The sequence below is a fragment of the Epinephelus lanceolatus genome, chromosome 21 (assembly GCF_041903045.1).
Source record: "Epinephelus lanceolatus isolate andai-2023 chromosome 21, ASM4190304v1, whole genome shotgun sequence".
In the NCBI taxonomy this organism is placed as follows: domain Eukaryota; kingdom Metazoa; phylum Chordata; class Actinopteri; order Perciformes; family Serranidae; genus Epinephelus; species Epinephelus lanceolatus.
This window is the reverse complement of record NC_135754.1, coordinates 31,465,545-31,488,581: the sequence shown is the minus strand read 5'-3', so window position 1 is coordinate 31,488,581 and position 23,037 is coordinate 31,465,545. Positions and strand designations below refer to the sequence as shown.

The 23,037-nt window shown below is 41.5% G+C and overlaps 1 protein-coding gene across 8 annotated transcripts in view; it reads left to right on the top strand.

Annotated features, from left to right (window-relative positions):
• tanc2b (tetratricopeptide repeat, ankyrin repeat and coiled-coil containing 2b) overlaps positions 1-23,037 on the top strand; it is a 254,073-nt gene that overhangs the window by 83,796 nt on the left and 147,240 nt on the right. The window contains exon 1 of one of the 8 annotated variants that reach the window (XM_078163103.1): positions 12,014-12,405. The exons of 6 other annotated variants lie outside the window; for them this stretch is intronic. The gene's annotated coding sequence lies outside the window, so the exon portion shown is untranslated. Of the gene's footprint in view, positions 1-12,013; positions 12,406-23,037 lie in introns of those variants that run through there. One more of the 8 variants, XM_078163109.1, reaches the window with a different exon arrangement.

The window sequence follows — 23,037 nt, the reverse complement described above, 5'->3', positions numbered from 1 at the left end:
AATGAGCTTTACTCTATTGTAGTGCTCTCAGTTATGAAACAGAAAATGTGCCCATATGCTCAAAACATTTCCTTCTCAGTATCATCTACAACATCTTTCACCATTTATTGTTAAAGTCCCACTGATTGTCACACACCTGAGTGTGTGAAATTTGTTCTCCGTATTTGACCCATCCCCTGAGGGAGCGGTGTGGTGATCTAACCCCCCAGTTCCAACCCCTGATGCCGAGTGCCAAGCAGGGAGGCAATGGGTCCCATTTTTATAGTCTTTGGTATGACCTGGCCAGGGATTGAACCCACAACCTCCCAGTCTCAGGGCGGACACTCTACCCAAAGGGGGGCGCTATAGCAACCGATTGAAATTGCAAACTTTGAATGGGCATATCTCATGCCCCATATGTCGTAGAGACATGAAACTTTGCACAGAGATGCCTCTCCTCATGAGGAACAAATTTGCCTCAAGAACCTATAACTTCCGCTTATATAGATTTTCCACCATTTTGAATTTTTTGAAAAACACTTCAAATGGATCTCTTCCTAGGAAGTTTGAGCGATCTACATGAAACTGGGTGAACATAATCTAGGGACCAATATCTAAAGTTCCCTCTTGGCAAAAGTTGGAAAACTTACTAAAACTGAGCTTCTATAAGGCAATGAATATTGCGGAGGGCGTGGCTCATCACATAAAGGTGTATAACATCTCAAGGGTTTCACCCATCACCACGCAACTTTGTAGGCATATGAGCACACATAATCTGAGGGGACCCCTCCATTATTGACCCTGTCAAACAAAATGGGGGTGCTAGAGAGCTCATTTGTTATCTAGGCCTAACCGCCATATTGATTTTTACTAAACTTGGTAGATATGTAGAACAGGACGCCTCAAGGTGACTGGAGAAATTTAACTCTAATTGGCAACTGGGTGGCGCTATAACAACAGAAAAATGCTTAAAAATGGCTAAAATACAATCACTGTGGCTCCCAAATTCACAAAAACTCTGAATACATTGCTCTTCTTAATGGGTTCAGTTGACTATTTAATCTGCCATTTCCTATATGACCTGTATCCCAAACACACGCCATGTGAAACTGTATGTAGGCAACTGTGCACTCAATGGGTATGGACTAGTTGTTTATAATTTAGAGATGATGTCAAGAACGACCCTCTCACCTGCCTTCCTACTTTATCACCAATGGCCGTGCAGTTCAGAGCTGGAGCATACATACATGGTGTATATCTATAAACATATATATATATATATATATGTGTGTGTTTTGGTAATTATTTTGATTATTTGTCCAGTGATTAAATTAACTTTTAAGGTTGCCTGTTTTAGAAAATGGAGTGCAGTGGACAGCCTCTTGGTTATATCCAGAGCCTCCATTTTCATTTACATCCATTATTTAGTTTACTTTTGTTTGTTTTTTTCTGATACATTTCTGAGTGATTTCATCTGTTTGGTAGTCAGTGTGATGTAAATTCAAATAAATGCAAAGCAAGGACATGTATATGCAGATGTTGCACATTTACATATATATTGCTACTACTTACATGCAAAGCAAGCTATGGGATATCCTGTGAACATCAGTGACTGTGCGCGGAAATTAATCATTCCACCTATCAGATGGATGGAGGAGGCTGCAGGAGGAGCGGCAGCAGCAGCTTAACATGAGCTGATTCTGGCTGATCTCCACAGAGCGACAGATTGGCACCTACTGCTCCACAGAATGTCCTCTTCCTTCCTGTATTAATGAACCCAGGGAGAAAAAAACATGAATGGAGGGATTTCAGAGCACCAGGTTTTGATAACATGCAGGAACTCCTGCAGAGAGATATCATATTTAGCCCTTCATTTGCCCCATTCACTACAGATTACAATATGTTGACCCAAATAATACATATAGATGATTTTTCTATTGAGTCTTACATTTTTTAATTGTCGTAAATGATTGATGCTCTGTTTTAGAGCAACAACTAATAATTACTTTAATTATTCATCAATCCGCTGATTATTTTCTCAATTTATTGTTAAAAAAAGAAAAGAAAAATTGCAATAAAAAATACACAGCAAATTTCCCAGAGCCCAGGGTGCAAGGTCGTTGTACTCAAGATCAGTCTCAGAATACTTTTTGAATGTCTCGTCTCGTATTCGCCTGCATTTTAATCTGGTCTTGTCTCGGTCTCAGATAAAGAGGACTCTGGCTTTTATTCCAAGACCAGTCAAGGCCACAACTGAGAGGTTATTATTATTATCTGTGCAAAAAAGAAATGTTGAATACAGATGGTGAAGTTGATTTCAGCTCCTTAGTGTTTGTATTTGCTCGCTCATAGAAAACAAGATAGAAGACAAGATAGCAAGCTAAAATTCACTTCTGCAGTGTCTTTTTTTTTTTTTTTTTTAACCTTTTTTTTTAACCAGGAAGTCCCCTGAGATAGAGATCTCTTCCAAATGAGGCCTGGCCAAGACAGCACACCAGTTACAATTTAAAGAGAAATAAAACACAGCAGACAGGAAAATACGACCACTAAACGCAGAAGGAAGAGACTTAAACCAGCTCAAATAAAACCGTTGCACTTCTCAGTTTCCTGGACTTTTAATAGACTTTAAATTTGTCCAAGGGAACTAGATTAGCAAGATGTAATTTGCTCTGCAGATTATTCCAAGTCCAAGGAGAAAATTCAGCTCAGTGCAAATCTATGGAGCCTGGTTAGAAAGCCACCTGGTGGAACAAAGCGGAGGCCAGTGGTAGATCTTCATCAAAAGATAACCAATGTTTGAGTTAAGTTTACCCAGTATGGCCTTGTACACATAAATATACAAATTAAGTTGTCTACATAGACGACTCAAAAAGACATGAAATACAAGCAAGAAATTCAAAGTGCTGTCTATTTAGAGGTGGTGGTGCCCACCCTCTGGTCTCCACTGCTTAGCTAACATTAGCCTTGGCTGCTCTGCACTCAATGCTAGCCGGCTATTTGTGATTAACGCTGGTACACCCTCCAGCTAGCAAGACAACATTGCTGCAGAATGTGATGGCCGCCCTCAGGTCTTCCCCAAGGTCTTCCCCCAGGTCTTCCCCCAGGTCTTCCCAGTAAGTATGTGGCTTACTTATGAGTGGTAAAACTCCTTTAGAATCGTTAGCTCTGTTAGCACCACTAGCTGTGCTGACACTGCTAATGGTGTTAACAGAGCTAACAGTAAAGTTAACGTTGCTAAAGAGGGTTTGTGGCTCAAAATTGAGCTACTCACTTACCGGGACGACTTTGGGGGGAGGCAGGAGGGTGGGCTCAATGTTTCCACAGCAGCACTGTTGGATTGGGACGGTGTTACTAGCTGTAATCACTTAATGACCGGTGCTGCTAGCTAGCACCTACCCGACCTGGCTGGTGCACAGTGCAGAGCAGCCAAGACTAGCTTACTGATTTATTGGTTAACTGTTGAAATTATAGTCGTAACTGCTTGAAGTCTTGGTCTTGTTCCGTTTTTGATACACTCTAGTCTTGGTCTTGACTCTGTCTGGGTTTAGGTGATCGTGACTACAATACTGCCAGGTGGTGTCTTCAAATGCCCTTTTTATATGATCAGTAGTCCAGAGAACACAATTTACAATGCCATAAAACGTTAACAAAAACAACACATTGGAGAATCTGGTGCCCGAGAGGAGTTTCTGCTGAGAAAAATTACTTAAATTTTAATTATTTGCTAATTATTTTTAGCTCTATTTTAGCTCTACTTCAATTTTATTCAGATCAGGTTTGTTTAATTATTTCTGTTGTATCATCCTGCTGCTGTAGAACGTAGATTAATCTGTAAACTCCTCTTTATCTCACATTGCATTAGGAATCTCTGTATGTCTTTATTCTCTTCAAAATGCGAGCATTAAGACGCTGTGTAAACACAAAGTGTAGACGGTGAAGCAGACAATGGATCAGGGGATCAATATGGTGCCCAGCTGTCGAGAGGAGCTTTGACCTTTGGTTACTAAGGACAACAGCCTGATGTCTACAACCTCTCTGAGCTTCACTGCAACGTGTCATTAAGCTTTCTTCATTCAGAGGTTGACATTTATTTTTGAGGTGCCTTTTTGCACTGGTTACTGAGTAACTGTTCAGCACCAGGAAATGTCTGCCGAAGTAAAGTTGTGTTGATAAATGCATGAGTATAATCTGTTTTCCTCATCAGAGCTTGAGAGATAAAGAACTGTCAGAAAGTGCTTGTTTTCCGCTCTTCGGTTGGTCTCTCGAGGATTTTCTTGTATATTTTCCTCCTCTCTCCAGAAAGCTCATTATCATTTATTAAGTCTGCTAGACAACCCAGTGTGGAGTTGGTGTGTGAAGGTTTTGTGAGTGGTGACGTGAAGGGCCATCAGTAGAAAGACCTCATCAATCTCCTCCATAAACAACAAAAGAACAGGAGAAGTCGCTCCTCGCGTCGGGTCACACACAGTATAACCCGTGTCGACCAGGTGGGCGACACGGTCCCCCGAAGCTGCCAACCTCATCAGCGGGCACCTGTGGCCTCCTCACTGCGTAACCATGGCAACAAAGCTAAAGCAAAACGAAAGTGGGCTGAAGGTCAAAGACAATTCAGACGGACTGTTGAGAGGTGGCAGGGGCCTGAGAGACGACTTGCCCGAAGTGTCAGTGGTGGCACTTTCCTATCTCGTGGAGTGTGGGAGGCACTTATGAGGCCCATCATTATGGTTCAGTGGCGCCACTCGATGCACATACCGCCCTTGTCACGGCCACCAATGTGCTAGTGAATTACCTCCTTTGAGCCCCTCAGGCTCAAGAATGTGACAGCCTGAAACCTCTCTTACGATCTGCTCTGAGAGCCGTGGTGAGGGCAGCAGAAATCAATATCACGATATTTAAGAGGAGCTTGACTCTAAATCCATCTCTTTGGGGTTATCTGTGTTTTACATTAGAATTATATGTACAGTCACTTTATTATGCAGCACTTTAAATTTATTCTGGTGCAGGTCGTGTTCATATTAACAGCAGTTGTTTTGCTTTTTCCAGAGAAAATCTGTCCTCAACACATCACATCTACATAATGGGTGGTGTTCCTGTACTCCACACTCTTGTACAAGACATGTTCAACCTAATGATTTCATACAATAATAATAATTTACTCTCAGTAAGTTATTGTTTTTTATTCTTCCTGACCAACAGAGATGGTAAAAATCCAGGTTTAATATATGGCTCCTGCAGGTCATTGAGAATTTATTTGATCGTGTGTAGCTACACATGTAACTCTCAGAGTATATTAAAAAGAAATCAAGAGACATAGAGCATGCAGCCAACAGTCATTGGGTTATAGTTATATGTGAGTTAAATTTGGGCTGCATTGATTATTTCTAAGACGCGGAAATGAAAAGGCCTCTGATTGGAACATATTTCTTTATATCTAAAAGGGGTTGGCTAAAGCTGAAGCATTTTTGTTTTGAATGCGTTTGTAATCAAAAGTTTTTGCTGAAATGATTAGACAATTAATTGATGATTTGATGAAAGAAAATGAATCATCAACAGTTTTGATAACTAGTAATTATCAAGGAGAAGTAGTTGTTTACAACTCTCAAATGTCAAGATATTATAAATTGTGTTTTTGTGGTTGGACAGGAAAAACAATATTCAAAGGATCTGTATGCGACATTGAGAGCGTTAATACAGCAGCAAACAACTACAGTATTTGCTATATTGGATGAATGGCATCCTAAACAGAGAATAAAGTCACTCTCCCTCAGCCTTCCTGTTCTTTTTTGAGGTAGGTGGTTCGGCAGCGAATTGCGTGCATGTTAATACAGGTTAGCCCTTGAGTGTGAATCTTACTGGTTAGCTTATTGCTGCTCATATGGCCATTACTGCTAATATCAGGACGGTATTGTCGTAAAGGGCGTCATCCTTTGGTTTCCCTCTGGTTAACACCATTAGCCCTGTCAGCACAGTTCGCACTCTAGCACCGTTAGCTGCTAGCTGCCAGCTGCCAGCTAACACACCTCCATGTTGAGAGCCGTGTGCAGACAATCTCACTCAGACACTGAATCATAGATATCCTTTGAATGTCATATAGACCAGTAGTTCCCAACTGGTGCAGCCACAGGGTCCAGATTTCTCCTTAGTCATTAGTTCAAGGTCCACACAGTTCAATACATTCAGCGTCATACTTGCGTTTGGCCATGTCGTCAAGCTAGTTTGCTGCCTCTGTTAAGTAGCTGTCCGTTAGTCATTCACTGTACAGCAGGAAACGGCACTTAAAAGTAAAAGCATTGTGTCGGAAATTCACTGAACCTAAAATTTAAGTGTGTTTTTGAACAAACTTTTGGACTGCAGCCCACCAGTTGGGAACCACTGATATAGAGCTCCTTTAAAGACGTCACCTGGGGAGTCTGGCAACTTGTGATTGGCGTTTTCCACACTTGCTTGACATTTTATAAACTAAATTATTAATCAGTTAATTATAAAAACAATCAAGAGATATATCAAGGTCATGAATGATAATGTTAACACACTTGAAAAGCCGAAACATTAATAGAGACGGGTGACACATTAATAAAGTTTACAGGGCTGGACAGTATATCGATATCGTGATTTAAGACCAGATGTCGTCTTAGATTTTGAATATTGTAATAGTGCAAGTTTTTTTTTCTAGTTGTGGTGACTGTGATGGCCATAATTATGAATGACATTGTTGTCATCAAAACATTCAGGTATGTGTCACCACACACACGTCTCTTACACAGGAGACATTTTGACATGTGACAGCAGGAAAAGCACAGGTGTAAATAACAAAGTGAATGATGGCTGGGTTCCATTTAGCTGCTTCTTCGTCAGGGTTCATGTATTGTGCATGCTGTCACACTGTGATGGCGTATTTTTACGACTACGACAAGTCAAAATGTCTGCTGTGGAGAAAGCCTTATGTATTTATTTATTTATTTATTTATTTTCCTTTTTTTGTCACCTGTCTTTATACAGTACATGCAGTACTTTGAAGAAAGCTTTAAAGACAGTACTGTAATTGTTGAATTAAAAAAAAACCAATACTGTCAAGTGTCATTCTTCGCTGTAATAGCTGGTACTCACTGCTGCCAATGGTACTCAGCTGCACATTGTTCCTTTTGTATCACCATCATTGCAGTAATCACAGTGAAGCACATCCTCTTATGCTTTTTTTTTTTGTTATAGTACACTCTGATGTGTGAAAGATGGCGTGAATCATGTCTCAGTTTGTCGAACCACCAGTCTGCCTCCTGTATTCAGCAGCTCTGGTTTGATTGCAGTCATGAATCTGTATGAAAGGCCTGATGCATGTCGAAAATCAGCACAGTACATGTTCCATCAGCCCTCAGACAGTCCACAGCAGGGTCTTGAATATCCCACTGACACTGAAATCGCCAGTGGTTTTGATGGCTGTTCTCACAGTGTTCTGAGTAATTTATTTCGCTTTGTGGAAGCACGGTGACATTTAAATGGAGGCCGGCACAAGAGTCCGCGGCTGTGTCTCTCCCATGCAGCTCTTTTGTGAAACGGGAAGCGTGCATTCCAGTTCTAGCAGTAGGGAGTGGGCAGCACGATGCGTGGGTAAAGAAGCGTTGGTCTAACCTCTCCTCCGCTCTCTGATCACAACGTCAATAGTGGGAAGTCTCACTCCTGTTCACTCTGTCTCGATGTGTCCCTTCCCTTACCTCTCGCTCTACTCACTTTCCTGCTTTCCCTCTATATGGCCTTTTCCTCTTTTTCTGCTTCCTTTCTAGTGAGTTTCCTTATGGTCTTTCACGCCGGCTCCAGGCAGGAAGTTCTTAATGTGAGAGTGTTTTGTTGCATCCTTCCATCTGATAATTTATGCTGGATCTGTGTCAACTCTCTACTCTATGTTAATGTTGACAGCTTGATTAAAGGGACGTGCTCACGGCTCAGGCGTGACTGATATTTAGCAGTTGGTGTTACTGTGACCTAGATATGGTGTCTTTTCTTAGGTGGCAACCAAGCAGGGATAATGTTGGCAGGTTTTTATGGTCACGGAAAGCGATGGGCCTCCAACATGTGAACACTGGTGGGACCTTTTGTGCATGTATTTGCTACACGGAGAAGGACAAACAACTTTTGGATGTTTTGGAACATAAAACTTAAGTTAATTAGAGCAATTTAAATTTGGTAACACCGAAACCTATTGAGTTGAAACTCTTTTAACTCGTAAAAGCTGCTATAGGTGTTTTGATAACACCGGGTAAAAATCCCAAAATAAACTTTAAGCATGTTTTAATTCAAGTGGTCAGAGAGAAAACTACACTTCTGCACCTCCTTTGGGTTATTTTCAGGCTTCCTAAAATCTATTACGTGACAGGAAACTTTGGCCAATCACAGGTCTTTTCAGACAGAGGGCGTTATTATTGGCTGTTCTATAATACAGATACACCTGCACGCGCCTTTGGTGAAACACTGATTCAATGACGGAGAATCACACAGAGAAAGTTGCTATTTCAGCATTAGCAACAACTGCCTACACTGCAGAGCAACCCATAAAAGGAAGAAGGACTTTTCAAAATGGAAGTGTTCAAAGATGGAGAGAGAAATGTTGCTAATAGTTAGGGCTGACCCAAAAAATTCGAAGCTTGGCACGGGATTCGATTGTGAAATTTTTTTTTTTTTTTTTTTTTTTTTTTTTGAATATTCTGCATTTTTTCCCTCCCATTTTTTGGGGGGACCTTGAACGCAACACCATCTCCGACAAGGAAATACTGTAGAAAGCCCTATGTGCATTGAATGGAAACCTTTTATCCTGCTTGAATACAGACAACTAAATTCTTCCCCCCGGTCGTCGTAGGCTTCGATTTAAAATCGATCTGAGCTCTGGAACTTCGATTTTCAAAAATGAAGTCGAAGGTCAGCCCTACTAATAGTGTAGCTTTCTGCTAACTGGCACCAAAGGCTCAAGTGTGTCCTCCACCTCACTCCCCGCCGCTACAACTCGCCCTGCCAACCTTGACATTAGAGACCCCACCGGACTCCCCGCCAGATCAACAAACTTTCTGTTGCTGCTGTTACACAGAGTTGACCGGCTGCTGCCACTGGCCACCAACCCACTAATACATCTGGTTCTGAGGCATTTGTGCAGGTTGAATTTGAGCTGCTACAGCTACAGCTGCTGCTTGCTGTCCTCCTGGGAAAGCAGTCCGCAGCGGTGGGTTGTGAAGTGGAGGGACTGTGGGGTGGCTAACCATTTCTTGTCTCATATGTTGTCTGATAGAGACGAGGGAAGGTTGTTAATTGAGAAGTGTTTTGGTCTATAAAATGTCAAAAAATGCTGAAATAAGACCAATCACAGTTTCCACGGTGACCCCTTCCAATGTCTTATCTCACCCAAATCCCAACGATATTCAACTTAATATCATAGAAGATTAAGGTCACAGCTCAAACGTTGCTTAAAGAATACTTAAAACAGTCAGTTTTTGGTAATTAATTTTTGTTTATTGGATGATTGACTAATCATTTCAGCTTTGTATCAGTCAAAACAGCCAGGCGTGGTACCTGTTGCTCTTAGTACCTGCCCTTGTGTTACCTGTGAACATGCGCGGAAGTTTTGCTCAGGTGTCTCCCTGTATGCTGTCATGTAATTATACCATGCACACTCACGGACAATGTCACGTTTGCTAAAACTGATTGCGCACGAATGAAAATTCAGACCCAGTCAGACCGTGAAAATGAATGTGGATGTAAAAATTAATTACAAGTTTAAATAAAAGCTTAAAAGCACTGAGAGTGCCGTACCTCTGCTGAGGTAGACCTGTCCTCTGAATATTAATTATTTAAAAAAAATTGAAAGACCAGATGTCATTGAAATCTATAACCAGGCTTTAGAAATGTCCTGCAAACTAGAGTAACAAAAACATAAGTACATCTGTGGAGGTAATGACCTTACACATATTTTTTTCTTTGCATTTATGTTGTGTTTTGCTGGATTTGCCCCAAAACTCTGGTACGGGGCGTTGGTAGCGTAGTGGATAGTGCTGGCGCCCCATGTACAGAGGCATCGCCTCGCTGCAGCGGCCACGGGTTCGAATCCGGCTCGCGGCCCTTTGCTGCATGTCAGTCCCCACTCTCTCTCTGTCTCCCCCTTTCACTCTCTGTCCTGTCAATAAAGGCAAAAAGCCCATTAAGAAAAAAAAACAAAAAAAACAAGAGATAATGAACAATTTTGGTAGATATCACATTAAAATTGCACAACATATTTTGTTTAGTAACCTATTTTAGAGGTGTATGCTACAGCAGGTACAGTTCCATTTTTCAGCTAAGCCTTAATATTGGTCCGTCTCTAATCCTAAGGGACATCCTCCCCTGTTTGATGCACAGGACAGCACATACACTCGACACATAATTGATTTTTTTGGAGCTGTGTATGTGAGCATCTCTGCAAACCTCCATGAGCTACTTTTACCCAGAAGCCCCCTCTCTGCATCCCAGCACACAAGACAATTTCATGAATCTTCACACGAGTTTCGGCTTTAACTCCCAGATGGGTTTTGAGCCCCCTGGTGTATTATTTCTCTGTGATATTGGAGCTCTTAAGATGTCGCCTATATCGAGTATCCATATAGAAGGGCATGCAGGCTTTAAACAGTCTCTTCTGTACAACAAAAATAGAATAAAGTGAAGAGGGAATTGGAGAACTGATGTACTGAGTGTGGACTTCAACTCACTTTCGTACTACAAGCTATGGAAAATAATAAGAAGAAAGAAAAGTGTCTGTCTGATCAATATTTCAATTTAAATTGCATTTATGTGCTATAAATGAAAGTCTGGGGCTGTGTTTGTGGTCAACATAGCATGAAACAAGAAATATTTGTACCAAGTATAATCACAAATTTATCTTGTTTTTGTGTGAAAATCAACTTGTTGGTAAACATGGGTAGTTTAGTGAGTTTTAGCTAGCAAATAATTGTCCAATTTAGCCCTCATTTACAGTATTTAGTTTTAGTAACATTACTCATTGATATTTGAATATACTAGGACTAAGACATTGGAAAATGGCGTTGTCGTTATTGAGGCCAGTTTTGGTCTTCTTCGTTATCTGGCGTATCTTTTGGACCTTCATTCCAGTGTTTCAGCATGGCTGAAAGCGAAATTATTACAGACTCCGCGGTGGTTCCAAAAAGAGGAGCAGCTTCAGTAGTGTGGAATAAACTGTGGCGTCCTGAATGTTTCATGAACAGCCCGTACTTCTCAGACTCTTTTAGTGACTTACCGCTCAGAGGGAACTCATTCAGCGGCTCCTCTGGCAGCAGCACAGCGTCTCTCCCGCTCCTCTCTCGCCGTGTCGGTGTCATCAACGGATTTTTTCATAACCCTTTGGTAATGTAAACCTACGTGACGCTCGCAGCTCGACAAAAAACTCTGGTTACAGGTTACAGCGTGATGATTAGAGGAGAAATGGCGGAGCATAAAGGTCCAGGTGGGAAAAAAAAAAACAATCATTTAGGATTCTACTAAAAGAAGGAAATCACCTGTTGATTTATATATATATATAGATCCCAGGGGACATTTTTTGTATTTGGGAGCTGTTTAAATATTTAATTTGTGGTAGATTTTATTTAGTTGAACTATTAATATTGTATACAGAATCTGAATCTTACTCTGTTCTTCACAAACTAAAGAAATGAGAGATCATTTTTGCTTAGTTTTTACTGAATATTTGAAGGCAAACTGTAAAACTAGTTCACTTATTTTGTTGCAATTAAATGTTCTTAAATTAATGATAATATTTTTACCAATTTGTCATATTGTAAAGAATATAGTTATCGCAAAAATACCCTGAAATATCGTGATATTTTTTTAGGGCTGTATCGCCCACCCCTAATTTCCATACAAAAACAATTAAGTTCAGCCTCATTAGCAGGAGTGGAAGTAGACAGAGCACTCGTTCGGTGGCTTTGAAAGAGTTAAGGAATTCTGCCCTGGCTGAAAGACGAGAGAGAGAGAGAGAGAGAGGAGGATGAGGGAGAGTTATTGCTGCCAGAGAGTGAGAGGAGGAGGAGGAGGAGGAGGAGGAGGAGGAGGAAGAGAGTGAGAGCGAGCGTTGCCGGTCTGCCTGTGCGTGTGTGTGTGTGCAAGCGTGGCTCAGTGAGTGTATGCGTACTGACACCTGGCGCTCGCCCTCCCTTGCTGCTCACATTGTGGAGAGCTCTCTGCCTGTCTGGGCCATTCTTTACCTCTCTGTCTCTTTTCTCCCTCTTTTCCCTTCTCTTCCCTCCCTCTATCTTTTGTCCTCTTCTTTCTGGCTTTTCTTCCCGCGTTGTTTTTTTTTCCTCTCCGTGCCCCTACAATCTCCTCCTTTTGTTTAGGATCTCCTTTACTATGGTGCAGGATTTTTATTGCCTGGGCGGACGAGGCGCTCGACTGACAAAGGTGAGCCGGATGAATCAGGGCGGGAGGGTGGATAGATGGATGGACGGGTGGATGGATGGATGGATGTAGTGGTGGGAATCTCAGTTGTGAATGTGGGGAGTGGTGCAGCCTGGCTTTGGAAAGAGCGGCTATTCATCAGCTGTTAATTGTTTCTCGGGATTTTGCTGGTTTGCACAGTGCAAGTCTGAGCAGCTCTTGCGCTGTGTAGGCGTCTCAATGTGTATTTTTAAAGGTGAAGGGTTCAAGTATGTGATTTAAGAGCGGTGTTGAGTGTCTCTGTTTTTTCACTGGTGTCAGCAGCATGTGTCAAAGCCTCTCTCCCTCTATGACTGCTGTGTTGTGGCTGCTGTGCCTGGTGTCACCTTGACCCAGGTACAGTGGGCTTTCACAGCAATCAGTGTCTTGGCAGCACTTGTGCCACACCTTAAGCAGGGACTCTATGTGTGTGTGTGTGTGTGTAGATACTGAAAATAAATGTAGACCGAGAGAAGCGGAGGGACCGTGGTGTTTGACAGATGGCCATCAGAAGAGAAAATTATGTGAGAGACGGAAATAAAAGATCAAGTGTGAGCTAATAGTGATTCACTGTCATGTAATATCTGTCGCTCTTTACGTCTTCAAGTTTATAATAACAACGAGTACCTCTGCTTGCTGTTGCTGATTGGTTTGCACAAAATTATGTCACCTCTCTCCAACCCCCAACTCCAGACCAATCAAGACCAATGTCTGAAAACTTATATCTACATACAGAGGGGAGGGGGTCCTCTTCCATGGAGTCCGCCATGTTTTTTTGTTTTGTTTTTTCAAGCTTTTTTTAGATAGTGTGAGAGACGGACAGGAAATGGGAGAAACCTGGGCCGCTGGTGGAGTGGTACCCGTTCTAAATTGGTGAGCTACAGATGTGTTCCTGCCATGTTGTTTCTACAGTAGCCCAGAACGGACAAACCAAACACTGGCTTTAGATAGGGCCATTTGTGTTTTCAAGTTTCACTTGGTTGTAACTGTCAACCTCACCACTAGAAACCACTAAATCCTACACACTGGACCTTTAAACGGTTAAGTTACAGGTTAAGTATGTAAGATTTGTGGCATCTAGCGCTGATGATTGCAGATTGCAACCAGCTGGAACCTCCCCCTACCTAGAATTCCTTCAGTGTTCATCGTTCAGGAGGTTTTCATCGGTGATTCAAACGGTAAAAACACTGAATTAAGTAGTTTCATGTAAAAAGAATAGTGTTTTTCTGATGCTCCTCATCGCAGAGGGACTGCTAACTATGGTGGCTGACAGGAAAACATGAATAACGCTGTCAAGAGCCAGTGTTTTGTTTGTCCATTCTGGGCTGCTGTAGAAACATGACAGTGCAACATGGCAATCTCAGTAGGAGCCACACCCTTTGTAGATATAAACAGCCCATTCTAATGTAACGGACACACAATGATTCTTATTTTCATGTGATTACACAAAGAAAACACACTTATTATATTCTGATTAATTTCTGCCAATATATCCACATTAGCCCTTTTTAAACAGGAACTGTGCAAATTTGCAGGAAAGCCCAATCAGTCTTTTTTCAGCATTGGCAGTATAAAAACAAAATCGGGGAGTGCAGCAAAATGCCGCCTACCTACTTTTGTTTATACAGAATGCACCTTTTTCGGGGCAATGGGGGGCGTGAGCAAGTAATAAAACATGTAGCTCAGCATGTGACGTAAACAGTGACGTGGGAGGGAAGCCACGGCTGGTCAGTCCTTCAGTGATTCTCTCGTAAGTTGGCCCGTTCTTCACCGTCCCCGTCATCTGACGGTTAATGGCCTCTTTGTTTGCGAGGACAAGGAGGGCGCGCAATTCCTTGTCTCCCCAGTTGCAACATTCGCGGAAAATCTGGCAGTGTAAAAGGTCCACACACTGGACCTTTAAATGCTATAAATAACTTCGTATTGCACAGAAAAACAGAACAGTAAGATGATCCATTTTCGATTGATCTGTGGATTATTTTCTCTATTAATCAATAAATCAGTTAGTTTATAACATATCAGAAAATAGTGCCCATCACAACGTGCTAAAATGAGGTCTTAAAATTTTGTTTGTCTGGCTAACAATCCAAAACCAAAAGATATTCAATTCACTACAACACGAGACGAGGAAAAGAAGCAAATCCTAGTTATTCAGCATTAAATAAACATCAAAATAGTTGCCATTTAATCTGTTTAATTTGACGACCATATCACATGGTATGGAGAACAAACATTACATACAATAACTTTTCATGCAACCAGCTTAAACTCTTGTTTAATTTCAATTTATTGATTATTCTACTAATCATTAAGGCTGCACTGTGATGGACAGTTTGGGTAATAATTTTAAACAATCGCCTCATTCTTGAAATGTGTGGCCCTTGCTGTGTGATGCCCATTAATGAGCCTATCATTATATTTCATAAAATGTCATAGTTTCTTCTGATGTTAGCGGAAAACATAACAATGAAACGCTGCAGGAAACCCTGCCGAGATAAATGTCACACTGTTTGGTTTTGCTGTTGTGGTTCGGAAGACATTAGAGACCTGCTTTGGCAATAAAATCAGGTATCCTTGGTATTATATTAAACGTTTTCTAAAGATACCATGCCCGCTCACTCGTCATCCACTTCCTCTGTCGCTCTTGTTCCTTTTCTCTCCCCCTCACTCTGTCATCACTTCACTTACTGTAACTCTCTCCTTCTTTCTCGCACACTCAGTTACTCTCTCTCCCACCCACTCAGATATTTCTGGAGAACAAAAGGAGAGAGGAGAGAGCGAGATGAAACAGCGGAGCGGGGAACGCTTAATGTACCAGCCTTACGTAGGCTAATGACTCTTCGCCACTCCATCCCCTCTCTTCCTCCCGTCCTCCTCCCTCTCTCTCAAGTCCTTCTTATCCGCATCATCTCATAACCAAACTTGTCCTCCTCGCTCCTTTCAGGTTTCTCCCACCTTAGAGTCATTTCCCTCTTCATCTTTGTCTCCTCCATTCATAACCGCTTGCTTTTGTTCCTCCTTCATCTCTTTTCATCAATCCATAACATTTTCATCACCGTGTCTTTTTTTTACATCCTACTGTTCCCTCCGTTCTTTTCATTTCTTCTGGAGTGGTTATTTTCTTACACCCCCTCATCTTCCTTTTTTGTCAAGTCCCACTCATTCCTCCCATTCATCATCCGTTTATTCTCATTATTACAGGTGCTAACCATTTGCCATCCCTTGTTCTCGCTCTCCATTTGTTCTGTGCGATCTATTTTTCAAACTTCTATCCAGTTTTCTTTCTCATCTATCCATCTTTTCTCTCGTAGCATACCACGCACTGACACATGCATATACATAAAATCCTGCAGAAACAAAACAGCCTGCTGAATTGTGCATCAGGCCATGAGAAATATGAAATAACATGGTCGTGGCCCATTTAAATTTTTGATGCCATGCAGGACTTATCAGCCCCCCCTTCTGCAGTGGCATCCTGTTGTTTTTGCCAGTCGGGGGAAACTGGGCATTCATTGTGCCTCTTGATGTGGATGGGCTCATTACTGCTGCTCAACGCTGTGTGCCTTTGAATAGCAGGAAGTGCCCTTGCTAGCTGAGCTATACTGAGGGATATTGTGCTGCTTTGCGCCGCATGATAAACGCAGCAAAACACAATGTTGCATAAGCAAAAAAAAAACGCCGCCGTTGGTTCACTTCACAAAAGCTGCAATTGCGAGGACCACAGACAGAAAGGCGTGGACTGAAAACCCACGCCAGCTGTGTGTCCAAATGCGTCCCGCCGCCTGTCTCTGTTTGATGGCGGTTAGCATGCCATCTCTGAATTCAAACCTACAGTCTGTCTGTGTCTGTACTTGTCTGTCTGACTGTCTGGTGCCCCCCCCCCTCCTCCTCCTCCTCTTCAGTCTGTGGCAGCCATGTTTGCCACTCTCACTAGCTCTAAGTCCTGCTGACACTCACTGGAAGGACTGAATTTATCAGGCCTCCGGATGAATTTATCCGCTTTGACGGGTCTGATGATTGTGCCACACGTATGGAGACACATGTCCTGTAATGTGCGCATCCCCGCTAGTGCTGAAATGATTAGCTGATTGACAGAAAATGAATCGTATAAGATGTTGATAATCGATTATTCGGATGATTTATTCACTGATGCCAGCTTCTCAGATGTGAGCTTTTGTTGCTGTAGTCTGTATTATATCATTATAAATGGAATATAAACTGTTGGGCAGACAATAAATAAATAGTTTCAGTCACTGCTCAGACAAAAATCCCAAACACTCACGTCACGTCCAGCTTCTAGAATATGAGTATTTTCTGCTTTTCTCTGTTGTATATCAGAAAAAAATAGTATAATTGGGTTTTAAACTGTTTGACAAACAAAACAAACAATTTGAAGACATAACCTTTGGGTCTGGGAACTTGTGATGTTCATTTCCACTTTTTTCAGACCAGACAAATTGATTGTCAAAAGAAAATAGACAGATTCAGTGGTAATGAATATAATCATCAGTTGCAGCCACAGCTCTCTGTAAACCATCTTCAAACAGACAGAGAATGGCATAGAGATTCTTGTTTATTATCTTTTTTCCCCTGTCTAACTTTTCTCCTCAAAGATTGTCACTGATAAAACTCCATGCAAATGTATAACTTACTTTGGCGCCACTTGTATTTAATGATGGGTCATGTGCAACAGCAGATCATTTTGGATGGGCAAAAGAAAGGTTTTAAGAAAACTGTGATGAGCATTTTATGCCTCTGTTTTCCAGTTGGTTGTCTGTACGTCTGTCCTGTTCTTATAAAGGCAACTTTAACTCAACGATGAACTGATTAGATTTTGGTGCTCAAAGGTCACTGTTGCCTCACAGAACATGTTCTTGGCCATACTTCAAGCATTCATACACTAATTCTGACAAAATTTCAGGAATAGAAGGGGAGACATTTGGTCAGATACTAAATTGGTGACACTAATCTTGGATGCCAACCTTGAAACTTTGCTGATTGTATAGACGTTAAGATATGTATGAAGCATCCACGTTTCGGAATTTTTAGCTTCCTTTGCAGCAACATCCATATTTGAAGCATTGTTTACTGTCATGGCGACAGATGAGTCCGCACAGACATGGATGTAAACTGTAGAGGTCGTCCTATATGGATTTTTTATGGCCAATGCCGATACCGATGTTTTGCCATCAGCCTCAGCCCATGGCCGATATGTACTGCCGATTTTTTTTTTGAGCGGATATTGTTTTTTCTGCTTCTGTTTGCATGATAGAAATGTAACAATGAGGGGTACACAAGTGTCAATTTTTGAAAAAATAACAAAAACTTTATTGAACACACACACGTCTCTCTTTTTAAAAAAGATGTGTTCTGCAGCAACACTGGGCTGCTTGTGGATATGCCTCTCTGTAAATCAGGCCCAAGGGGAAAAAAAAAATCGTCAGAATGCTCCCGGGTGTCACAGATGCCTTTAAAAAACCCAGATATCAGCCTGATATATCGGCCGGGCGATAAATCGGTCGATCTTTGGTAAACTGTAACTTGACTCGTCGGTGGAGGCATGAAACGGCGAGGAGGTTTATTCTAGTGTCACTATGTTCTTGACAATCTGAAGACCAACTATTAAACAATTAATTTAAAAAAGAATCACTAGTGACAGCCTTACATTTACACTTTGTGTAAAAGCAACATAATCAAAACACCAGCTCAAAATGAAATACAAACCTTTGACAATTTCAAACATGTCCTGATTAGGAAAGTGCCAAACGATGAGGGTGTGTTCCCAATCACATGCTTTTTCTTTTTACTTTAGTAAGTACTGCAGCTGCCCTTAAAAAGTATGTACTGTTGCATGCAGTATGCACACAATCAGAACATACTTTCTCCTTCATTGTTATTTTCATAGTGATGTCCTTTTGTTGTGGGTTATATTTATGATTAATTTGTTCATTTAAGCAATTAATATTCCTATCATTACTATTCAACTGGTCATCAGTTACTTGAACGCACCATCATCCATCATTGTGACGTCTGAGAGCTGTCAGAGAGCTGTCAGCTGTTTGCAGCTCAGTGGATGTGACGTATCTTCTGCTGCAGAGGATTGTGGGTCAGAATAGCCAGAAAAGCATGCTGGCTTGCATACAGCAAAATACGACCAGATGTAGTAGTACATCCTGGTATTTTTGGCGTACTGCATTTGACATACTATGTACTGGGACACTGTAGTGAAGATTCCTATTTTCTTTATACTGACAGCTCTTTTCCATGTGTGTTTGCTCGCCCCTTTGTTTAACTGCAAGTTCTTGAGTTTTGGAAATAAACCTTTGTCTGCAAAGAGACTTTCAGTGGCTGATGACCGATGCCCATGATTGTAGACCTCGTAGACCTCTCCTCCTGAACCTCCTCCTCCATACTAAATCTTTTTCTGGCCTACTACAGTTGCAATCAAATTTATTCAACCCCCATTGCATATTAGGCTTATTGACAAAATATACAATTTCTCAGCTGTTTGCAATAAACAAATTACACAAGAACTGTTTAAGTAGTTCAATGAAACTAATATTACAAGGGTTTTGATCCAAATTCAACATAAAATGCTACTTTTAATGACTACTGCAGTCTCAAAATTATTCAACCCCTTCATGACAAGCATCTTCAGTACTTAGCAGAGCACCCTTTTGCTGTTATGACCTGCTGCAAACGTGATGCATAGCCAGACACCAGCTTCAGACAGCGTTCCTGAGGAATCTTAGCCCATTCCTCATGGGCAATGGCCTCCAGTTCAGTAATATTCTTGGGTGTGCGTTTTGCAACCGCCTTCTTCAAATCCCACCAGAGATTTTCTATGGGGTTCAAGTCAGGCGACTGTGACGGCCACTCTAGAATCTTCCATTTCTTCTTCTGAAACCAAGCCTTGGTGGACTTTGAGGTATGCCTGGGTTCATTATCCTGTTGGAAGGTCCAATGACGCCCAAGCTTCAGCTTCCTCACAGACGGCACAACGTTTTTACCTAAGATTTCCTGATACTTGACTGAATCCATCGTGCCCTCCACACGCTGCAGGTTTCCAGTGCCAGAGGCAGCAAAGCAGCCCCAGAGCATCACTGAGCCACCGCCATGCTTCACTGTAGGCAGGGTGTTCTTTTCAGCATATGCTTCATTCTTCTTCCTCCAGACATACCGCTGTTCCATAGGCCCGAAAAGTTCCAGTTTTGTTTCATCACTCCACAGAACAGAATTCCAAAACTTCTGTGGCTTATTTATATGGTTTTGAGCATATTGGAGCTGACTTTTCTTGTGCTTTTGGGTCAGTAGTGATGTACGTCTTGGAGTCCGGGCATGGAGCCCTTCGGTGTTTAGTATGCGCCTTATTGTACAAACTGAAACCTCAGTGCCTGCTGCCACCAAGTCTTGCTGCAGGTGTTTTGCAGTCACTCGAGGGTTTTTGACCACTTGCCTCCTCAGGAATCTGGTGGCAGCCGCTGACAGTTTCCTCTTTCTGCCACGTCCAGGTAGTGTAGTCACTGTTCCTTTAACTTTGAACTTGCGAACTATGCTTCCAACTGTATCTCTAGGAACATTCAGAGCTTTTGCTATCGTTTTGTATCTTTTTCCTTGTTTGTGCAAGGCAATGATTTCTTCTCTGAACTTTTTGGACAATTCTTTTGACTTAGCCATATTTCTAACATGCAATCAAACGTCACTCTCAACAAAACCCCTAGCCAGTTGAGGTATTTATGTGTTCTGTCTCAAGCACACCTGAACTAATGAAGCCCTTGATTAGTTGCACCAGGTGTGCTTGAAACAGGGGGTTGAATAATTGTGATTAGTTGCATCAGGTGTGCTTGAGACAGAGGGTTGAATAATTTTGAGACTGCAGTAGTGGTTAAAAGTAGCATTTTGTGTTGAATTTGGATAAAAACCATGGTAATATTAGTTTTATTAAACTATTTCAACTGTTCTTGTCTACTTTGTTTATTGCAAACAGCTGAAAAATTGTACATTTTGCCAATAAGCCTAATATGCAATGGGGGTTGAATAATTTTGATTGCAACTGTACATAGTATGGTAGTATGGGTATTGAAACACACAATGGGGTCTACACCCTAACAGATTTAAGTGCCCAGCTGAAGGCTGCGCATGAAAAATTGATGCACAACCTCCACACAATACAATACTCCCCTTCTCTCACACACACACTGACCCATATCCTGGAGTGTGTGACATTGTTTTCTTCACCCTTTGTTGAATTCTTTGTACTAACTCAACAGTTTTTGTTTCAGAAGTTCTTTCCTTATGCTTTAGTCCGCCCATCTTCACAAATATTTTGTCTGAACTATGACATTCCAGTTGTTTAGTTTGAAAAAAACGATGAATAATAACAACGCAGCAGCAGCAGTTCAGGCTGGGACATACTGTGCACACGTTTTACACTTTAATCACTAAATATAGCACAAATACTGACTGTATTATAGGCTGTAGCTGTCATGTTAATGATAGAAGACATCCCGCCACATACAGTACCCTACTTTCTCCTCTCCATGTGTAAGTGTTGGTGTCTGCTGTGGCACTGCAGGCTCGACAATCCCCTAGTCTATTTTATATTTAATGTGTATTTCATTATTCAGGCCTGCTTGTTTGCAGTTGTAGACCCATCTCCATTGCAATTGAGATGGTGTGTGTGTGTGTGTGTGTGTGTGTGTGTGTGTGTGTGTGTGTGTGTGTAGTTTTTCACTCTCCTATCGTCACAGTGACACTGAGAACGGAGTGAATGATTGCATTGCTGTGGGCAAGCATAGGATAAGAATAACAGAGCGCTGTGAAAGAGGGCGCAGCAGCAAGGACAGTCTCCGTCGTCTTTCTTTTTCACCTCTTGCCGTCCTCCATGCTTCGTCTGTTACTATGGCCACAGTCGACGGTCGCCTCTCTTCCTTTTTTCCTCCACCTCTCCGTCCCTTTCTCCTTCTCTGTCTCCTAATTGTTCCCCCCTTACAGGTTGAAAGCACTGCACTCTGCCGTGTTTTTGTGCTCGTGGTTGTTTTGGAGGCAGTGTACACTGTGCTTTTTTATCTGCTGTTTGTTTGGCATTGAGCTGGCGTTCCACAAGGAGAGGTGCACTCTAGTTGTGGCGAAAATAAAAGGGCATTAAATCATTATATAAATAGATAAACAAGTGATCGCGTTCTGTTATTTTGGAGCCGCTTTTGTGTTTGTTGTTTCTCGTTTTAGGCTTTTTTATTCTTTAAAAAGAAGTCTTTTTGTGGTGCAGAAACACACGGTGCCCCTCATTTAGGTGAAATTCGATCAAAACATTACTCATTCCAGAGTCTTCGCTCTTCAAAACGAATATCACCAAATGGACACTCAACAAAATGATTCACATTAGTCACACAGCCCGCAGACAGTCCGTGTAAAGTTAAATTAACTTCTACATGAACCCGCGAGAGAGGATTTAGACTTTTAAATGTGGCATCGTATACTAATCTACAGCCTGGAGCTGTGTCAATGACACTGAATGCAGCGCTGCCCTTGTGGGCTGTTTGTCTGAATTTCATTACCTAAATTGAGCTTTGTATTTTTAACCTTTTGTATTTTAACATGATTTCTTTTTTCAATTTCATTTAAGCTATCTGTTTCTGTAACCGTCACGTTGTTAAGATCTAATTTTCTTTTTTGTGAAAGGCAAAGGCAAACAGGAAAAATAATTGTTGCCGCTGGCGTTGTTACGGAGAGCAAATGAATGCATAACTTTGCAACAAGTAATGATTGCGGAGTTGCTAAGGGACTGTTCGTTATTTGTGAGAGGGGAGCGGGTGGTGCAAATTGGGGGAGGCATGCCAAATAACTTTAAGCACTGCAGGGGGAGTAGTGTTTTTTATTTTGGGCTCAGGCGAGGGACATACAACTTTAAATGGTTGTGTTTTGTGTTTATTTTTAATATCCTTTGAAAACCAGATCCTTCTGGCGGGCTTGAAAGACACGTTTTCTTTGAAAATTGGGAAAAAATGCACCATTTATCACAGCCAGAAACTGTAAAACCAGAAATCATCGTTGAATTTTCAAATTTCCTAAAGTCATTGAACACATCTGCACTCCTGTATACAAGGCCATAAGTGAAACACCAAGACTGTTCTGAACTCCAACTTTTAACTTTTTATACATCAAATTGTAAGTTTTTAAAATCTAACTCTGTTATCCCAAGCAAAAAATTTTTTCTGTGTACTGACGTGTTTGAAATGAAGTATGCACACATACTTGTGCAAGGGTCAATTTATAGTTTCTGCATCCCCGTGTCTGTGACTGTGTCACTGTGTCTTGTGACTGTCACTTTGTCCCGTGTGACATACATGTCATCATCACTGCACATGCTCCAATATCTCTTTTCATTTCCATAACACTGCGATCAAGCCAGCCGCAGCCACCTCACCACAGTGAAGTTAGTTTTAAAGGTCCAGTGTGTAGGATTTCAGGGGATGTATTGGCAGAAATGGAATATGCTCTAATAATTATGTTTTCTTTATTGTATAATCACCTGAAAATAAGAGTAGTCGTGTTTTTTTTTATCTTAGAATGAGACGTTCATATCTACATAGGGAGCAGGACTCTCATTTATAAAAC